We start from the raw sequence: 17,471 nt of genomic DNA, 5'->3' as shown, positions 1-17,471 counted from the left end.
TCTGAGATTGAGCCGGAAGGGCCCTCAGAAGGGGAAACTGAGGCAAGGGAGGGGCTGGTGTGCTCAAGGCCACAGAAGGAACGGCCAGAAGGTCTGGGGCTTAGACCCAAGCCTGCTTGTACTGTTCCAGGACAGGCAGGTCCTAGTAGTAGTCATAACAATGGACTGACAGAGCATTGGGTCTTCTAGTCGGAGACCTAAGCTCCAATCCTGTTTCAGACATGAACCGGCTGTGGGGATTTGAGCAAGTGGCTTCACTCTGTGAGCCTCAGTCTATTAATTTGTCAAGTAGGAAGGAAAGGGACTTGTAAAAATCCCAGTGCAGAGAAATGGGAGCAACCACAGTTATGGTTATTGCCACCACCTAGCAGCAGCATTCTCAAGGGTGTTCCATCCCCCCTCGGACCCCCAGCCTTTCCTTCTCCAGCTAAGCACACCTGCTCTCTCACATGGATACTCATAGGGCTGATCTCAGGGTTCTTCCCTGTCCTGGCTCCCCATTAACCAGCCTCTCTCCCTTGGTTCAACATGACATCCAGAACTGAGCCTTCAGTCTGGCCACCAACTTCTGCCCCCTCCACCACCTCTTCCTCTGAAAACTGCCATTCCATCACCACCTTTACCTTATGAAATGACATCCCCGGGTTGCTCTGTCATTACCTTCAAGAACCCTGGGGCTTGCACTTACCAAGCCACCCTCCCTACTATGTGCTGGCTCCAAGAATAGACAATAAGCATCCTGAACACAGAGATGGGCCTTGCTTTAATATTTGTATCCTCAGTTCTTAGCACAGTATTTAATAAATGCCCTCCCTCCCTCCCTTCCTTCTCTTCCTCCTTTCCTTCTTCCTCTCCTCCTCCCTTCTTCCCTTCCCTCCCCCCCTTCCTTCCTTCTCTCCCTCCTTCCTCTCCTCCTCTTCTTTTCTTCCCCCCCTCCTTCCTTCCTTCCCTTGGCACATAATAGATTCTTAATAAATGTATGTCAATTGACGAACTGAGTTCCATATCACACAACCGACTCATATTAAGCTTGTGGTCCACTACCCCCCCCCCCCCAATTTCATATAAAAGACAACTATTTGTAGAAGCTCCTGAGACTTGATGTGAGCAGGCAGGAAGAGTATTGGGATCAAGAAGGGAGAGTGGGCAGAGAGTGGGATGGGGAGGGGGTTGGAAGAACCACACCCATGGCTTTCCTGGCAGAGAGCATTTGTTCGGCCTCAGGGGTGAGAGGGTGGGGAGGGTGGGGGAGGGTGGGGAGGAAGAACCCAAGCAGGGGAAAGTGCAGCCCCACCCGCAAGCCCCCAGCTCTACCCGGCAAGAGCACTCCTCTCGGCTCCTGCTGCAGACAGGCGGCTCCCTGGGGCCAGCTTCCTAGCTGCCTTTGATCCTGGTGCAGGAGCCCTGTGATTTCAGGTCAGAGAAGCAGCAAAGAGGCAGAAAAGCGGGGCCAAGGGGAAGTTGAGGGTGGGAGGCAGGCGACATCTTTCATTTATAATTCAAAGGGCCCACTAGATGAGAGGCTGGAGTCAGAGCTCAGCTCTAAAGACTGACTCCTGGCAAGAAGGAGGTCTGAGCTGAGGCTGCTGGGAGGATCCTGGGAATTTGGGCCTGGGGAGTGGGTGGGGCCCACCTACTGGAGGCCAATGGGGGCAAGGGGCAGCTGGGGTGTAGGGTAGGAGGGGGAGGGCACACCTTTTAGCCAGCCCAGCAGTGTCCTGCGTGCTTTCTAGGGCACTAACCCTTAGCCACACTGCCCTGAAAGCTAAGCCCTGACTGCCTCTCACGGACAGTAGAAGACGTCAGCACTGAGCTGTCCCCGAAGCTCTTTGGGAATCTTCTTGACTGAACTGTGAGCCCTCAGAGTATAGGGGCTCCACCTTCTTCTCCAGACTCCTTCTAACGCCTGGGCCAGGACTGGGGAGGGGGGGCTATAAATAGACTTCTAGCAATTTCCTCTGGTTCCTTTGTGCTCATCGTGATGGAAGAAACAGTGGTCCCAGAGCTTCCTTATTGCCTGTGTGACCTTAGGTAATAAGCTCCTTCTTCATCTGGTCCTCAGTTTCCCCCTCTGTAAAATGAGGTGAATGATTGGACTGTGTAGCCCGAAGGTTCCTTCCAGCCCTAAACAAGCTTCTCTGACTGAGCTAGAGACTGGGAATCTGCTGGATGATTCCCAGTTTGGGTCTGGGGGCTTGTAGGCAGATGGCTAAGATACTATTGTCCCTGATGGGGCAGAGAAAGAGAACAGGCATGCTGCCAGGAGGATGAGATTTATCTGGGGGCTGCAGGCAATGAAGTGTTACTGAGTGTTTGGGTCAAGCCAAGACCAAAGGGAAAAGAATCTTCAACGCTCCCTATCAGAGGAAGAAGTGACTTGGTGGGGGAGGGGAGTTGATGGGACTGCACGGTCACTGTGTAGACAAAGGCATTCATGGGGAAGAGGGAGGGGACCTTGACTGATGCCAGTGAAGAGAACTAAAGGTCTTCCCTCTCCTCTGTCCACCTCCTCCACCTGGCCAACTACCACTGCCTGGCAGCCCAAAGCAGAGAGCAATGCCCTGAAGGATCCCACTATCCTATTTCAGAAAAGTCCAAGACAGACTTCAGTTCACCCCCTTCCTCTACCTGGCTACTTTCTCCCTCCCCCCTTCCAACTCCAGTTCTAGAACCATGAACCAAGATCAAACCATTGTTCATGGATGGGGTGTGTCAAGCTACTCTGTGGCCCCACTCACCATCCCAGTAAACAAGCAGTGGTACCTCCAGTTCTGAGATTTTATGATATTTACCTCTTCCCCTCCCCTCAACCAAACAGCTCCAGGAACCACCACCACCCCATTTGGAAGAAAAGAAGAAAGAATTTAGGGGTCTGGGACAGTTTCCCTGGAGGTTCTAGAACAATGGTTAATTTGTACCTCATCAGTAGAGAAATTGTGCCTGTATCCCATACGTATATGGTGACTTATTTATGAATTATATACATGAACTAGTTACTAATTGTTGTATTCAATTGCAGAAAATAGAAAATAAAAAGGATGCGATGCCAATTGACATAAAATTTGATCCTAGAGTAACTAGGGAGCCAGTGCAGTTTAATGAGGGAGGGGAGTGACATGCCCAATCTGTTCTTTAGGAGGATTGGTTGGAGGAGAGGGTAGAGACTTGAGGCAGTGAGACCAATGAGGAGGTAGTGGTTGGGTGAGTAAAGAGAAGGGGATGGCTATGTGAACATAGAAATGACTAGAATTGGTCACTGATTGGACCCAGGGTAGGGATAAAGAACAGGGAAGAGTTGAGGATGACCCTGAGCAACCAGAAGGCTGGGCTCCCTTAATAAAAATGGAAAAAGTTGGAAAGAGAAAGTGTGTGAGTGTGTTGGGGGTGGGGAGGAGAATGTAATAAGATGTGTAAGGGCAGAAACAACCCATCTTTGTCTTCTCATCCTGGGAAATGCCCCCTTCCCCCATGACGATCAGCTTCAGGAGCAAATATCTGTTGGGAATTCAGTGACTTGACCCCCTCCTACCTTTCCAGGCTCCTCCTATCTTATGCCAGTGCTCCCCTACACTGGCTTTGTGGCTGCTGTTCCTTAATCAAGGCCTTCCATCTCCTGCCCCCGGGCATTTTCTCTGCCTTTTCCCTACCAATAACTCTCTGCCTTCCCCCCCCCCACGACTCTCTGCCTTTTCCCCTATGACTCTCTGCCTTCCCCCCATGGCCTCTCTGCCTCCCCCCATGACTCTCTGCCTCTCCCTGCCACCACTTCTCCTCCCTGACACCTCTAAGCTTCCCCGGTTTCCTTTAAGTCCCACCTATGGGACAACGAGATCTTTGAGACCAAGGATTGTGAATTTTGTGTTTTGCCTCTCATTGTATTCCCAGAATTCATCACTGTTCCTAGAACATTTTGTGGTGGTGATGGTGGTGGAGTCATTTACAGTTCTGTCCAACTCTTCATGACTCTGTTTGGGGTTTTCTTGGCAGAGATCCTGGCATGGTTGGCCATTTCCTTCTCCAGCTCACTTTGCAGATGAGAGAAATCGAGGCAAACAGGGTGAAGTGACTTGTCCAGGGTCACACAGCTAGTAAGTGTCTGAAGTCAGATTTAAATTTAGGTCTTCCTGACTCAGGCCTAGTGCTCTATCCACTGAGCTACCCAGCTGCCCACTTGGAACAGTGAGTGCTTAATAAATGCTCATTGACTGACTAAGTGATTGGGGGAGAGATGTATAATAACGATAGATGAGGTGCTGTTGAAGACAATTCCTGTGATTCGTTATTTCAGGGAGCCTGAGTTCGGTTCCCATCTTGGCACGTCCATTTACTGATCCCTTGGGGGTCAAGCCATAGTTTTCAGCTCTAGGGGTGGGAAATGGAGATGACTTTGGCAGGCTTCCTTTATTTCAGCTCCTCCATCCCTCCCCCCTTCCTTGAGCTACATTTCGAGAGGCTCTGTCAGGCCTGATGCTAAGGAAACGAATAATTTCTTTAATGACTCAGTCCTCTAATTAAACAGATGGTTTATTTTCCTATTGTGATCTTTATCTCTAATTATTGTCTTAGAACAAACAGACCAGCACGAAGTGCAGGGAGTACAGCCTTCACTGCCCAGATGGATGCCTAGGGGGCTGCACCTCTGCAGGGGGCCTCCTGGAGGCAGCTGCTGCTGCTGTGTGGTCAGCTACTAGCTGTGGGGCCAAGGTTCTGCACTACACTGGCCAGCTGGTCCTCCTTTTAGCGTCTTCTCTCTAACAGACAAGTGAGGAATGCTGGACCAATTCCTCATTCATTCATTCGTTCATTCGTTCACGATCGTTCATTCGTTCATTCATGTCATTCATTCATCCGTTCGTTCGTTCGTTCGTTCATTCATTCATTCATTCATTCATTCATTCATTCATTCATTCATTCATTCATTCATTCATCCATTCATCCATTCGTTCATTCGTTCATTCATCCAGACAACCAGCCAGCCAGCCAGCCAGCATTTCTTGAACCTCCACTATTTGTAGGGCACTGTGCTAGTGTTGGGGACACAGGCAAAAATGAAGCAGTACCTGATCTCAAGGAGTGCCCATTTGTGGAGGGGGGAGGAGAGCAACAGCCTCCCCCAGCATTAAGAAAAGCTTCAAGTGAGAGGGCGACTCCTGAGTCCCACCTTAAAGGAATCAGGTTTTGAGAGGCGGAGGCCAGGAGGGGGCGCTGGCTGGTGCCAAGCCAGGGGAGGGGCTGCAAGAGTCATGTATAGGTCATAGCAGGTGGGCCAGTTTGACCCAAGAGCCAGAATCAGGGGCCCCTAGGGGTTGAAAGCAGCTCCCCAGAGGGCCCGGACCCTTTCATTTTTCCAGGAGCCACTTGGGGGGCTCGTTTGCCTCTGGGCAGCGTAGCTGTTGTGGCTCAGGATGGGCAAACCACAGGCTCCATGGAGAAGATCCAGGAGCTTGTGAAGCCCCATGGGGGCAGGGGCTGTACTTCCCCTCACCTCATTGAGCATAGGCTGGCGCCAAGGGGGCCTGGCGGGGGCTGCCTCTCATGGGGCTTCGTCTGTGCTGGAGGTTGTTTAGCTGAATCAGGGCGACTTGGCCACCTATTTTGCTAAGGGAGAGACTCCTCAGCGGACTTTGCTGGGTCATGATTAGTGTCCCATTAGTGACCCAGGCTGGGTGCCCCCATGCTCTGTCCTGGTCCCTCTGCCCCCTTCCTTAGTGAGATCATCAGCTCCCATGGGCCTGTTATTAACTGTACAGATGACTCCTGGGCCTCTCTGACCAAGTCCCAGTCTCTCTCCTGAGTCCTGTCCTATGTCACTGATGCCTGCTGGATATTTATTTTTTTTCTGCATTATTTTGTTTGTGTTTTGAGGGGGCAATGAGGGTTAAGTGACTTGCCCAGGGGTCACACAGCTAGTAAGTGTTAAGGTGTCTGAAGCTGGATTTGAACTCAGGTTCCTCCTGAATCCAGGGCCAGTGTTCTTATGGCACCACCCAGTTGGCCCCTACACTTCCTCCTCGCCCCTCAGTTGGACCTCCCTGCCCCAGCAAAAGGCAAATTCCCTGGAAAACAGGGACGGTTTGTTGTTCTTTTTCTCTGTTCCTGTCAGATCATGTGGCCTTCTCCATAGTTAAGTCTTCCTTGTGTGGGCATGAACATCTGGGAAGGGTCTAACTGGCGGCTCTGGGACAAAGTGTCACTCCTGCAGTGGCACAAAACAGCAATCACCAGGTCTGCTGATCTTAGGGGAGGCTACCGAACATATAGGACCCAAACTGAATGCCTGCATGACCCTGGAGCTGGCTCTTTCCTTCTCTCTTGGGCCTTTGTTTATACATCTCAGATAACGAGAATGGGTCTATGTTGGTCCCTAGGAACCCATCTGAAGTCTCTACCCTGGGGTTTCCCTGGAGGAGCGGGGGCTGCCCACCAAGCCTGCCGCAGTCTGAGAGCCATCAAGCAAGAGAGGAGAAGGCTGGAGTGGGAGTCTGGGGGAGCCTCTGAGGGTGCAGACAAAGGATGGTCCTCAATTTGTCATCTAGCAGCCTGGACATTGATGATGCATGCCCCATAATTAGCCTAAAACCAGTCAAATCATGGGCATTCTGAGAACCCCTGGGGCCTTCTTAGCCCCACAGAAGCCCAGGAAGTGTGCTGGCCTGGGAGTCAGGAGTCTAACTCCTGAGTCCTCCAGACATGACTTAGGGCCAGTCATTTCCCTCCACTCCCCTGGGGTTCTTTAATTATTAAATGAAAAGAAGTTCCATGACTTGCTTCCCTCCTCATTAAATGACAGTAGCAACGGTGGGGGACACATTCTAAACAGATATTAGTTATCAACCAGGGGCTTGACCACATAGGTCTGGACCTGTAGGCAGAGCAGCTGACTCAAGGCCCAATTGACCAGCTTTGGACAAGCCCCAGTCCCTCTGCGGGCCTCAGTATCCTCCCTTGAGAATGAAGGGCTTGGCCCAAAGAAGCTCTAAAGATCCTTTCCCCGCTCCAGATGTTAAGTCTGTGATCTCTTCTACCACCAGGATACAATGGGTTTTGGGCTGGGTCGGGGGAGTCACCCAGGTGAGTGTCCTTTATGGTGCCAAAGGGGACCATTCGGAACATCTGAAGCATCAGTTCAGAGTCTTACGGATCATTGATTGGAGAACTGGGAGGGAGCTTAGAGGCCATCCAGGGCAAACCTTTAGTTCTACCACTGAAAACCAGAGAAGCGGCTGGGGGCTGCAGCCAAGTCATCTGGGGGGAAGTAGCCATGGTAGGGTTCAAATTCAGCTCTTCCACGCTGAATCTCCTTCTCTGGGTCTGTTCTCTCTCTGTTTCTCTCTGGTTCTCTCTGTCTCTGTCTCTCCATCTCTCTGTCTCGTTCCATCTCTATCCCTGTCTCTCTCCAGTCTCTCTATCTCTGTCTCTCTAGTACATCTGGATTCCTAGTAATCTTGCTAGTCATAGGAATATGGAGTAATCCAGGTGCAACCCTAGCCACCAGTCAGAGAGGTAGCCTAGGGTTGCCTCCTCCAGGTCCTACTGCTGCCACCAGACTGTACCTGCAGAACAAGGAGCCCTGGGAATGGAAGGCAGGGAGAGGACAGGAGATGGAGGAGCTACATTATGTAAAAGGGATGTCAGTTGCCATCCACACAGCTGTCTCATGACCGCTCAAAGGAAGCAGCTAACTTTTACACCAATGACTCCATAACTCTGTTATCTGTGGTCAGGGGACAGGGCTCCACTCAGTGCATCTCTGCTGTTGCATGGGACTATGGCTATCTAGCATCACCAGGGAAGGAAGAAGGGGAGGAAGTTACCTGGACTGAGGAGCTAGGGCCAGGTTAGTGGCCATGAGATCTCTTAAGCTGCCTCCATGCAATGGACCTAGACTGTTCACTACCTCCCCTCCTCCGCCCCTCTTCCTCGCTCCTCTTCCTCCTCTGTCTCCTCCCCTCCTCCTCGCCCCTTAACCTCCCCCTCTTCCCCTCCCCTCCTCTTCTTTCCCCCCCCCCTCTTCCTCTTCCTCCTCCCCTTGTACCCCCCTCTTCTTCTTCTTCCTCTTCCCTCTCGTTCTCCTCCTCTCCCTTCTCTGCTTCCTTCTCACCCCTCCGCTCCGTCGTCCCCCTCTAGAGACACGTTCTCTTTTCTTCTCAGTTTGGGAACTGCGCCCATTCTATGTCTCTCTGCCTCACCTTTTCAGTTTACTTACTGAGTAGTCACATGTCTGTTGTGTTCCTCTCTCTCGCTGTCGCCATCTGCCTCTCTGGCGCTCTCTTCCCTCTTACACAGTTTTCACACTTGTCTCATCACCTATGGGTTAAATAGGAGCGCCTGCCCAGACACTTTCAGATCTACATATTGCAGGCCCAGCTCCACTGGATATCCTGTAGACATCTCTATCTCTAGATGTTCAAGATAGAAGTTATTACCTTCCGACATAAGCTAACTTCCTCTTTCTCTAAACTGTCTAATTTAGTATCTAGAGCACCACCTTCATTCCAGTCATCCAGGTTCCCAACTTTGGGCACTTCCTTGAATCTTCCCTCTCTCTCACCTCCAATATTCAATCAGTTGTTAAATATTGTCAATTGTACCCCCACACCATCTCTGCCATTGGTATCCTCTCCACTCAATAACCACCACCCTCATTCAGGACTTCACCACCTCTCACCTGAAGCATTGCAATAGTCTCCTAATTGCTCTCCCTGCATAAAGCCTCTTCACTTTCTAATCCATTCTCCACTCAGCTGCCAAAATAATTGTCTAAGGCACAGTCTGACCTTGTTATACGTTTTAGTGCTGCACAATCCCCTCTAAGATACAACAATAGTTCCCAGTCCTTTGGGCCCTCCTGGCTCAGGACCCAGCCTACCTTGCCATCCCTTTTCCCATTTCTTTCCATCTCACACTGTGTATTCCAGCTGAACCAGATCCCCCAAGTCATCATCAAACCCTTACCTTTCATTGCTCAGAAGACCCTTCCCTCTAGTCCCCATGAGGAAATCCTTCTCTTCTGTTAAAGTCCTAATCGAAGTCCTAAAGTTCCTCCAGGAACCTTAAAGTGGGAAGACCTGGGTTTGAATGCCACTTCTGACCCTCATTAGCTGTGTGACTTTGGACAAGTCACTTCACTTCTCTGGGACTCAGTTTCCTCACATGCAAAGTGAGGGGATTGAACTTGATGACCTCTGAGGTTCTTTGCAGTGCTAGATGTTTCTTCCCTGTCCCTCTCCACCTGAAAGAGAGCTCTCTTCCCTGAAGTTTCTTATGGAATTTTGGGTCACTATTTGTTCTGAAGCATTTAGGTGGCAAAGTAGATAGAGTGCTGGCCCTGGAGTCAGGAGTAACTGAGTTCAAATTTGGCTTCAGACACTCACTAGCTGTGTGACCCTGGGTAAGTCACTTATCCCTGTTTGCCTCAGTTTCCTCCTCTGTAAAATATGCTGGAAAAGGAAATGGCACATCACTCCACTATCTTTGCCAAGAAAGTCCCAAATGAGGTCACGGAGAGTTGGCCACCACCAAAAGAATTCAACAATATTTCTCTAAACACATTCCAATCAGCCTAAACCCAATCTAATTCTGGCACTTACAGAATAAATAGTGGTGATGGTGGTGAGGGAGGAATGTGATAGAAACCCAAATCAGCCTAACACAAAACCAGGTATGAGCAGTGCCCAGCAGAAGGACATGCAAAGTGCTGTGGGAAACCTAAATATGGAAAGGCTACACAGAGAAGCATGATTAGGGTTGCAGGAGCAGGTGGAAACCCCAGCATCAGAATACAGACATGTAACTTTGGCCTTAAGAAAGAACCGACAAGGGGGCAGCTAGGTGGCTCAGTGGATACAGCACCAGCCCTGGAATAAGGAGGACCTGAGTTCAAATCCAGCCTTGGACACATAACACTTACTAGCTGTGTGACCCTGGACAAGTCACTTAACCCCCATTGCCCTGTGCAAAAAAAAAAAAAAAAAAAAAGAACCAACAGGCCCTTCCTGGAGCACTCAGAGGAAACAGAACAGTTTGGAGAGAATCCTCAAAGCAATGAGATCACAGATCCTTGTAGGGATAATGTAAAAGGGAAAGGATAGCAGTGTAGATTCTCTTGGGGGCATGAGCTGGAGTAGATGGTGCAATGAAGTCCTTCCGACTTTGCAGTTTTGGATGCTGTAAGGTAGAACCATCCCAAAGTGAAATGGGTTTCCCACTTGTCAGAGATGTTGGGACAGGGGAGGGATTCAAAGTTTCAGGAATTCTGAGTCTCATTTTAAAGCCTTTATCAGCCCAGGCATGGGAAAGGGGGGATGAACAAGATGAACATCCCATTTCCCTTCTGACACATCACACCTATGGGGCTGGAGAGGAAGTTGGACAAGACACTGGGATTGTCCATGGTTCTGAAATGGATGAGGGCAAGAAGACTGTGGCTTCCAGGCTGGTGCATTCTCTCTCTCTAGAGACCACATGCCTAGTGGAGGACAAGCTAGAGATAGGTCTTTGGGGAAAAGAGAGGTTAATTTGGCATGGGTGCAAAAGCGATCTCCTGCACACCCCTTTGTCCATGCACCCCACTCAGGGAGACAGTAACTGCTTTTTGCAGCTTGACTAGATTCCTTTTCCTACTGGATTCCTATCTCATTTGCTCACATTCACGTTTGGGTTGCCGAGTCAGCTGGCATCTGGGCTCTGATGTTGGGGCCAGCAGTGTCTGTGCCAATCTTCCTCCCTGGGAGTAGGACTCATCATGATGTCAGAGGAGCTTCAAATTCCTATCATGAGCATACAGTATACATCTCTTAGCATTTCCCTGCTGGCTCAGCCTGTCATGGCAGAAGTAGGTCTGAAGGCAGTCCTCACATGAGAGCCATGGAAAAAGAGAGGAATAGTCTCTGGTGGTTACTGACCTCTGGAAAGCCCTTTGGATCACTGAGGGCTCTGACTGGGGACCCCAGCTGGCTCTTGGGTCCAGTGGGAGCTTGGACTCATTTTCTCAGCTTTCAGTATAGTGGATCATTCCTTGAGCCCCACTTGAAAATTGCCTCTGCTGACTGTATCTGGAGCAGAATCCCAAGGGTGATTATTAGAGGGGTGATGAGGATAAAGAAAGGTCTTGAAATCATGTCACACAAGAATAAGAGAATTGAAGGAACCAGGGCTATTTAGCGAAGAGAAGATACAGGGAAGGTGGGCATGATAACTGTCTTCAAGAATCTGAAGGGCCTAACTGGGAAGAGGCAATAACCTTGAACCTAGGAGGCAGAACTAGGAGTAAGTGGGGATGTTGCAAAGGTACATAGTTCCAATCCATGACAGAAAATGTCCCAACAATCAAAGCTATGGTGAGAGAGATATAAGCTACCTTGATATGTAGAAGTGTCCCTGCCCGTGAAGTCCGCTGCCTACTTATTGTTAGGGATTTCTGGGGTCAGTATGGATTGAACTTTATGGCCATTCAGAGATTCTCTGCTTATGTTAGCACAGGGTTCATCTGAATCAAACGAGATGTAGAGGGGTCCTGGCTCTCTACATCGTCTTGGAGGAATACCCAGTTCTTCCCTCGCCCCTGCTTTGCTAGCCCAACCATTGGGCCAAATCTTGTCAAATTGATGCCCCCATTTATGTACTGTCTCGGTCCCTCTGTTCCAGTCACGAGGCCTCCACGTAGCTCTCGCACCGTTCGCCTCTCACCTGGATCATTGCAATCGCTTCCACTTTGGTTTCCTTGCCTCCAGTTTCTCCCTTTTATCATCTATCCTCCACACAAAATCTAAATACTACAGATGCTTCCGAGAATAATATCTGGAATCAGAGAATTAGCTTCAAATCTCAGCTCTGATACTGTCTGGATGGCCTTGGGATAGTCTCCTCATTTCTCTGACCTTTAGATTTCTGTTCTGTAAAAAGGGGTGCTGGATCACAGGCTCCCTAAGGTCCCTTCCAGCTCTAAAGTCCTATGGTCCTAGGGATTCACGAGTCTTGAACATGCTGTCCCGGAACTAGTCCCGGAAGGAGTCACTGCTGCAGAGGAAGCTCTGGAAAGACAAGCAGGTATGCTGAGGAGGAGAAAGGTCCCATTCAGGACCGCGGACAGAAGCCCCATGCAGTCAGATTGAATCCTCAGTGCAAAACTGTCACGTCCCAAAACATCAGGAACCGCTCTTTTACTGCCCACTTCTCAGTCTCACCCTAGGACCCTTGCTCTCTGTCCTTTCTCCCATTCACCCCTGCACACAGAAAAGGTCCCTCTATGGTAATGAAAGTACCTAGTCTCTTGTTTCAAGCCTGAGCTCAATCTATTAAGGAAGGGATTTCTAGGGAACAGATTCGTTTTCCAGGTCCTGAAAGTTCCTGAAATGCTCTCCACCTAGGGTGCCCCATCATGCTTACCCCACCTTCGCAGGGCCTCAGGCTCCCTTCCTTCATTGCAGGAGCATCTTCGCTCTCCTCTCTCTCTCTCTCTCTCTCCTCTCTCATCTCTCTCCGTCTCTCTCGCTCCCCCCCCCCCCCCCCCCGGCCACCATCTCCAGTCTGTATGGAGGTGTGGCAGAATCAGGGAGGTAGGACGTGAACTTTAATTATTGTGAATTACCTGAATATAATCACCTTCTCCCCCTATTCCCAAATGGTACAAAGTGCCTTCTTTGCAATCCTCTCCTTCATGTGGTCACCCACTAAGCCATGAGGAGGCAGGGCAGGGGTGATGGAACCATTTCCTAGGTGTAATGCTGAGGGTCAGAGATGTGGAGGGCTTGCCCAAGGTCCGAGTATCAAGGTCTTCCAGAGCTGGAACGAGAGCCCAGATCTCCCATCTCCTAGCTGGGACTTCTTTCCCCCTCTGTGGAACAGGTCAAGAGCACTTGAGGAGTGGTTGGATACTGAACTCTCTCAGGTGATCTCCAAGTAGTGGTAATGATGAGTCTGGCCTGCTCGCCTACCATCCATCCCCCTGCACTTGGTCACAGAGAGCTCTGATGGCACGGCTGGCCGTCAGCATTCCTGGACCGTCATCTGCAGGTACGTTGTCAAGCATAGGAGCTCTTAGCTGGAATGGAGCCTGGAGGGCTCCTGGCCTATCTGCCCACTCAGGGCAGAAGGCTTGCAGATAAGGGCTCAACCAGCCTCTGCTTCAACACCTCACCATACAGGCAGTCCATTAACGTTGGGACAGCAATAATTGTTGAAGCTGGTTTCTTAAACTAAGCCAAAAAGTGATCTTTCCAAAGCTTGAAGCCATTGATCTCTGCTCTCTCCTTTGGGGCAGATCAGGACAAGCATAACTCTTCTTCCTATACCAGGCTTCCAGACACTTGAGGACAGCTTATCAACCCCCTGAGACTTCTGTTCTTCAGGCTAAACATCCTTTATTCCTTCCTCAGATTCTTGTGCGTTGTTAAGCTGAAAAAGCCTTCCCCTCGCCCCCACTGCAACAAAGTTGAGATGGTAGAGATAATTTGGCCGTACAAACCGAGATATACATGTGGGAGGAAGCAGAGATCAGCACGTGGCCTCACGCGGGCACACAGACATTTTCCTGGCTACTCTCATTCCGCCCCCCTCCCCCAACTCTGGGCTAGCTTTGGCTCTGGGCTAGCTTTCTTTTCCTCCAAACTGTCTATTTATGGGAAAACCTGAAGTCACTGAGCTAGTTTAGATCTTGGCTTTCTCTCTGCAACTGAGGTAGGGCCTTCTCAGACCACTACTATTTGCTGATTTCCTAGGTCTGTGGACTTGAGGTTGGGTTGTCACCCACACAACCATAGCAGCAGAAGGGAAGGAGCTACTTCTCCTAGGCAGCTAGATGGTGCAATGGATAGAATGCTGGGCCTGAGGCCAGGAAGACCTGAGTTCTTTATTTTTCTTGTAGGGTAATGAGGATTAAGTGACTTGCCCAGGGTCACACAGCTAGTAATTGTCCAGTGTCCGAGGCTGGACCTGAACTCAGGTCCTCCTGAATCCAGGGCTGGTGCCTTATTCATTGTGCCACCTAACTTTGCCCAATACCTGAGTTCTAATCCTTCCTCAGACACTTATCAGTTATGTGACCCTGGTCAAGTCATTTAACTTCTGCTTACCTCATTTAACCTTAACCCTTATCTTAAAATGGGGGTAGCAATAGCACCTACCTCCCAAAATCATTGTGAAGATCAAGTGAGATTATAGTTGTAAAGAGCTTAGCATAATTTCTAGCCCCCTTTCCTATACTCTCATGCAAGGACCTCTCTCCCAATGGGTCTAGCAGTGGCATGCCTCCTCAGGAAGCCAAAAGTACCAAGGAATGAATGCATTACCCAGGATCCTAGACTCTCAAAGCGGACTGGAGGGGACAGAGTGTCTCTCCCATCCGCTCCCCAGCCTCCCTCTGGTCAGCGTATCCCTCCGCACTGGGGTTGGGGTAGATAGAAGGAGGGCAGTTCGACCCTGGTCTGAAGTGTTGTGGGGGGAATAGCCAAAACTGAGTATCTGGCTGAGAGGACCTTGGAAACCCTCTGGTCTGGCTCCTTTAGTGGTTGGGAAGAGAAAGCTGAGGCCCAGAGGCAGAAAGAGACTGGCCAATGTCACAAAGCGTATAAATAGCCCAAACGGGCACTTGAACCCAACACCACAGGAACCCCTAGGCAAGCCAGCCGTAGAACAGACTCCAGGGCCCAGTGTCGGGGGCTTCGTCTGCGCCTCCCAGCAGCTCCTCAGTAACACCCCCTTGAGGATCCCCTCTAGGTCATTCAGCCTACTGACTGATCCTTCCAGAAGTATGTGGCTGATGTCAAGGGCATCCATGTTGTGGAGTCACAGGCCCAACTCTGACACTCCCGTCCTGGGCATACCGTGGACATGTTACAAGGAGGAAGTCATCCTGGAGATCTCCATTTCCAAACCCAAGCATGCCCTGATAAGGATGCTTCATGTGAGGTGGGCCTCCAGGATGGCAGATCATCCGCCCTGCCAAACAGCCTCCAGAAGGTAGCGGGACAGGTATGTGGGCTCAGCGAGGCGATGCCTCAGACATGGGCTGCACCGGCAGCCCCCATCTCCAGTGTGGGGGGAGTCTGCCAGAGTGCCTGAGCTCATGTACCTCTGGAAGACAGAAGAGAAGGCTCAGACTCTGAGGACAGAGTCACTGAGAGCAAAGCCCTCCAGCTGAGTCAAAGGGCTTCTGAAATTCTATGGAGTCCATTTCGCAGATGGTTTGTGAGTCTGTTAAAGGACTGGAGAAAGCAGGGATGTCTTCTCACTAGGGTGACCCATCCTAGGTCTGCACTGAGGGAGGGTGGGGAGGGGGTGATATTATGCCAGGGAGGGTCTCTCCTGCCCGGCATGTGGGCTTGGCCGTTGGCAGCCAGACAACAGCTGGGGCTGGGAGGAGATGATTAGGGATTCCAAGCAGGTCTCCTTTGCCTCCATCACTGCTGTCCCCTTCCCCAGGGAAGTGGGCCCCACACTCAAAGCAGCCTCTGCTCAAGCTAGGGATATAGATCAGCCCTTGGTCTCAGTGACTGGCTATGCCCGCCCACCTGCCATTCACTCATCCACACGGCCCAACAAAGAGACTGGGCAGGGGGAGGGTGGGGATGGAGACAATGGCCAAAAACAGCATCTGTGGCCTGGTCGAAATACAAGTCTCTTCCCCCCTCCAATGTCATTTGCACAAAGTCTGGAGGGGGAACTCTAGCATGTTGGTACATCACCCTCTGCCAGGAGACAGAGAATAGGCTGGCAGTGCCCCTTATCCTCTCTAGCTGGATTCAGGATAAGCCTAAAACTGGCGGGACAGCTGGTGACCTCAGGAGTTAGAGGAAATTGGCCACGTCCTTCTGATGGAGAGGTGTCTGCTATACTCATTGTGGGAATGGTGTGGTCCTCTCCAGGGACTGCCTGAGGCTATGGAGGGGTCCAAGAATACGTGGGTGGAAAGGAGAAGGAATAAACATTCTGCAAGGTGCCGACTGTATGCCAGACACCATGCCTGTGGCTGTGTAAAAGATTATCAGATTGTGATCTGTACCATCACCCTGGGAATTGGTACTATCTGGATCCCCTATTTATGTATTATACGCATGTAATGATTGCCTATTAGGATCCTATACTATTATTATTTTAGAGTTGAGGAAACTGATCAGAGAGAAGTTGGGTGGGTGGGGTGTTTTGGTCCTTCATTCTCCAAGGGGACCATAATGATATCGCGATGTTAGGTCAAGGTCCGGTGTGTCCATCTGTGGGTTGCTGGACCAAGACAAACTCAGAAGGGCTTTACCACAGGCTGGGAACAAATAATCCATGTGAATTTTGGATTGGATTCTGTTAAATTTGTGCATCTCAGAGAGGTTAATGCTTTGCTCAAGGCCACACAGCTAGGTAAACTCAGGGGCTAGATTTGAACTTGAGTCTTCCTGATGCTTCAAGTCAGGCACTTCCATCTACTGCACCATCTAGCTGTCTGGATGGGAGAGGTGGGAGTGTGGGGTGTGCTTGGGGGCATGGGGCTCTCAAAGAATCTGCAAGAGAGAAAAAGCTCAGACCTTGTCTAGAAAGCCACAAGCTATAAGTGCTCCTAGCTTGTGAGCCTACTTCCTATCTCTTGTCCTCCTAGAAAGGCTCCCTGGGTAGACATAGGCACTTCAAGGTAGGAGTTATAAGGAAAATTCTCGAATCCTAGAATCTCAGGGGTTGCAGGGGAAGTGTCTTGAGAAACAGGGATGATGTAGTGGAAAAAGTCAAGACCTGGTGCAAATTCTGGCTTTGCTACTTATTTCTTGTGTGACCTGGGAGTGAGTCAGCTCCCCTCTAGTGCCTCAGTTTTCTTATCTCTGTAAGGGGGTGGTAGAATTCAAGCTGTCTGAGTTCCGTCTAGGTTTAAATCCTATGATTCTTGGTGTCCTCTTGAAGTAGCATCCCCCCTGCTGCATCTCCACCAAGCAGGGAGCTTGCCAACAATGGGGTGTTTTACACAGCTGATCCCACTGTCCTTGGACCATGTTGAGAATCAGCTCACAAATGTGGTGCAAGTCGGGGGGAGGGGTAGGGAAGAGAGGAAAAAGGAGGAGAAAGAGGATGAAAGGGATGGGAAGAAGAAGATAAGGAGGGGGGAAGACTTTCTTTAGGGTCTTGGGGCCAGGTAATGTGCCCACAGGCTTATGCTGGCCACTGACCACTCATCTGAGTGACTCAGAGAATGCAAGATAGGATTAAGGGTGGGGGTGTGGGAAATGGGCTCCAGATTATGCCATAGGGGTTGTGCTGTTGAGGGTCCAAGTTCAGGATTGTCTAGGAGTTCTAGGGGTTGGGATCTTGGCGTCCATGGTGCGGACAACCGAGTCACCAAGTCTGAGAGTGATAGAAAACAGCTATGTAGTCAGGTACGGTGGTATCTGGATAGATGACAATACGGATGCATGGAAGGGAAGGAGAGAGGAATAGATGAAAGAGGGAGGGAGATGGTCCATATATAAACAGAAGCAGGAGCTGGGAGCCAACAC

At 50.4% G+C, this 17,471-nt stretch overlaps 1 protein-coding gene across 17 annotated transcripts in view; it reads right to left on the bottom strand.

Moving 5' to 3' along the window:
* BRSK2 (BR serine/threonine kinase 2) overlaps nucleotides 1-17,471 on the bottom strand; it is a 155,245-nt gene that overhangs the window by 76,802 nt on the left and 60,972 nt on the right. The window lies entirely within an intron of this gene.

This window comes from Dromiciops gliroides, chromosome 6 (assembly GCF_019393635.1).
Source record: "Dromiciops gliroides isolate mDroGli1 chromosome 6, mDroGli1.pri, whole genome shotgun sequence".
NCBI classification, from domain to species: Eukaryota; Metazoa; Chordata; class Mammalia; order Microbiotheria; family Microbiotheriidae; genus Dromiciops; species Dromiciops gliroides.
Note: the sequence above shows the minus strand (reverse complement) of the source record. Positions and strands in the feature narration are given on the sequence as shown.